The following is a 3,941-nucleotide window of genomic DNA, read 5'->3' on the forward strand; positions in this document are numbered from 1 at the left end:
GAAGACCTTTATTTTTTCTTAAGACAATAAACACATTGATTTAAAGTTATGTTAATGCTTGACATGACATATGATTTCTCTCCTATTAAGAGAAGCCTAAATTTTAGAATAAATATATTCGTGCACATAAATGCAATATATGTTTGTATTATGTAAAGGTATCTTTAGTTATATACCTACATGTAAACTTTTGCATTACAAAATGTGTCAGTAACTTTCAACAGTGCCTATGGATGGTGTAGGTCTCAATTTTGATTCAAGAATTATAATACAAAATGTCCAATTTTAATGTCATTATCTTGTTCAGCATTCTATCTAAAGGGAATTATTTATATTGTGCTCTGGCACGACTGGCTCAGAAACTCACTGCTTTGGATATTAAGACTAAACAGCAAGAGCCCCAGTTTTCATTATTTTCCTGTAATAAAGTCAAATGGTTTAATAACAGGTTTACCATTCTCTCCCAGTCCACTTTATACATACTTTTCAGAAAACGTTGCACAGCATACGGATACTGAGACATATAGGTTTTCTTCTAGATTCTAAAAACAGATGTAATACAAGCTAATTTTCTCATGTAACCAAGAAACCCTGTTCTTTGTGGCTTACAAATTGAGAAACCAGTGCACAGACAAGTGTCAAAACAAGCTAGTAAGAATTAATACTCCAGAATTGACAAACACAGAGCTAAGAGCATCAGGGAGTTGAACAAAAACAGCAGTGATGAAAAAAATCTAACATCAGATGATACCGACAATAAGCAATATGGTCCCAAAGGCAAAAGAAAACCTTGGTCAATTTAGCCAATAAGCATGTTTAGCTGTTTTAACTGTGCTCAAATCAAAATGGCAAGTCTTGAATCCCAGAGATTTATAGACTTTGTTTTCTAGTGTCTAAAACAGGCCTGAAAACATAACTATGAGAATTTGTGTCATTTACATTCAGTGAAATTGGTCCTATCAAACCTCACACACAGTCTGTGCCTTCTATTGTTTAAGTTCTTACTGGTGAATATTTGTGTCAGATCCATATTGTATTTGTATTGAAGTACACACTGATTTGTGTTGATTCTGACATATTCAGATGTGACAATTTTCTCATGATTACATTTATGCATTTTTCACGTGACACACATTCATGGAAAAAGGAAGAAAGTCAACACTTGAGGTTATATAGCTGTGATCTACATCCATCTCTACAAAGGGCTTCTCTAGATTCTTGCAGCTTATCACAATCTCATTGTCACATCTAACTGATCCATAAGTGGAGATTGGGAAATTTGTATATGTCACTTCTTTTGGTGAATTATTCTAATGATCAAGGATGGGAGTCATTTGCTAAAAATAGCATTGTGTTATCCTGGCTCTTTTGTTTTTCCATGGTATTTACTCACTCATGTATGGATATTAGACATAGAGCAAAGGATTACCAGCCTGCAGTTCAGGCCTCCAGAGAAGCTAGGAAATAAGAATTACCCTAAGAGAGACATACATGGTCACAAAGAGAAGGGGAAAAGAACTGAACTAATTGGGAGCATGAGGGGGTGGGTGGGAGGGAAGTAGGAGAAAGAGGAGGCCAGAGGAGAACATGAGGCCTGAGGAAGATTGAGGTGGGGAAAGAACAGAGGAGAGCAGGAAAGGAGATACCTTAATAGAGGGAGCCATTATAGGTGTAAAAAGAAATCTGGCATTAGGGAAATGTCCATAGATCCACAAGGATGACCCCAAGAATCTAAGCAATAGTGGAGAGGCTACCTCAAATGCCCTTCCCTTATAATGAGATCGATGACTACCTAAAATGCCATCCTAGAGCCTTCATCCAGTAGCTGATGGAAGCAGAAGCAGACACCCACAGCTAAACCCTGAGCCTAACTCCTGGAGTCCAGTTGCAGAGAGGGAGGAGTGATAAGCAAAGGGGTCATGATCATGCTGGAGAAACCCACAGAAACAGCTGACTTCTGCAAGTGGGAGCTCACGGACCCCAGACAGACATCTGGGGAACCAGCATAGGACAGACCCAGGGCCCCTGAAATAGATGACAATTAGGAGGCCCAGGAAGTCTATTGGGCCTCTGGTGATGGAACCAGTATGTATCCCTAGTGCACAAATGGACTTTGGAAGCCCATTCACCCATGGAGGGTTATTTTCTCAGCCTAGATACATGGGGGAGGGCCTAGGCTCTGCCCCAAATGATGAGACAGACTGATGATTCCCTCATGGAAGGCCTTACTATCCGTGGGGGAAAGAGGAAGGGAGAGGGAACTGGGATTTATATGTAAAACAAAACGTTTTTTTTTTAAAAAAATAAAAATTATAATGTTAAAAAGCAGTGTTGTGAGTACAATAGGTACACACAGTTTTAAAGCCTACGGAAATACCCACCAAGAAATGACATTCTTTAGTCACTATATAACCTTTCACTTTAAGAGAGTCCCTGGCCTTGCCTCCGCCAACATGGTGAACATTCCTAAGACCCGCCGGACTGCAAGAAATGTGGCAAGCACCAACCCCATAAAGTGGACACACTACAAGAAAGGCAAGGATTCTTTGTATGCCCAGGGAAAGCGGCGTTATGACAGGAAACAGAGTGGCTATGGTGGGCAGACTAAGCCTATTTTCCGAAAAAAGGGTAAAACTAAGAAGATTGTACTGAGGCTTGAGTGTGTTGAGCCCAACTGCAGATCTAAGAGGATGCTGGCTATTAAGAAATGCAAGCATTTTGAACTGGGAGGTGATAAGAAGAGAAAGGGCCAAGTGATCCAGTTCTAAGCTGCTCTTGTTATGGAGACAATAAAATCACAATAAAAGAAACTCACCTCAGAGAGAGAGAGAGAGAGAGAGAGAGAGAGAGAGAGAGAGAGAGAGAGAGAGAGAGAGAGAGAGAGGAGAGAGAGAGAATCCAAACAGGGGTGGATCCTGAATCCAAATGCTACTGCCTGAGTTGTGATTGAAATTGTCAGGGAAGATCACCAGCATCACCTTCCTAGAGACATCAGAGGCCAACACATGGAATGCCGTCATAGAGGAACCCAAGGGCTCAAGACAGTGTATCAAGAAGGAGACAAAAATAAGTAAACTCCCAAGTAGAACAAAAAGGAGGGCTGAATGACTTCTCAGAGTAGGCCTCTGAGGACCAGATGAATAATCTGGGGTAAAAGAGGGCAAAGAGCTTGATTAGCAATATTTCATGAGGGCATATTTAGTGTTGTCTTTTTGGTCATGGTATAGAATGGTAAGATGCAACTGTGGTATCTATATTTTATTACATAAGAATATGTACTTCATGAGCAAAGAACAGGTCTTCATGTTCTACCAGCTTCAAATGTAAATGTTAGATACCATCCAGGAATTCCAAAAAAAATTGTCCTAAACTTCTTTCTGTATCAACTTTGATTATGTTTTATAGAGTGAGGATATGCATTTTATTAGAATCACTGTAGAGAATAATCTAAAAAAATCAATTTTGAAAAAAGAAATGCAAATCTCTGAAGAAAAAAAATCTGTTATTTCCCCTAATCCCCTAATGGTCAGGTTCAAACAGGCTCTCAGACATTGATGGGAACCATCTGACAGTGGTAAGTGGGTCAGGTCTTAACTGCCCCACTTTGCTGTCTGTCCACACAGTGGATCCTGTGATGAGTAAGCCTATTGGAGGCCCAGTTTTATTTCTCTTTAAAGACTCACCCATAGGCATGGAGACAAGAACAGCTGGGCCTTTCATATCAGGAAGGATCTGCCCTAACAGATGCAATAATGGGGGCCTTGTGATCACTGAAGAACAATTGCAAATCAAGCAGGAAGAGGAATTTTTTTCCTCTGTCTGTGAAGTCCTCTCTGGTTATTTGAGTTCTTCAGACTGTGATTTGAGGCTTTTCTTGTGTTTTATTTAGAAATACCAGATGTTAGACTATCAGCAGCCATGAAAGAATGTGGATGATTTTT

The 3,941-nt window shown here is 39.9% G+C and overlaps 1 pseudogene; it reads left to right on the plus strand.

The window, feature by feature from the left end:
* Positions 1 to 2,453: 2,453 nt before the first annotated feature.
* LOC100756833 lies at positions 2,454 to 2,780 on the plus strand (annotated as a pseudogene).
* Positions 2,781 to 3,941: the final 1,161 nt, after the last annotated feature.

This window comes from Cricetulus griseus, chromosome 4 (genome assembly GCF_003668045.3).
Source record: "Cricetulus griseus strain 17A/GY chromosome 4, alternate assembly CriGri-PICRH-1.0, whole genome shotgun sequence".
Classification (NCBI taxonomy): Eukaryota; Metazoa; Chordata; class Mammalia; order Rodentia; family Cricetidae; genus Cricetulus; species Cricetulus griseus.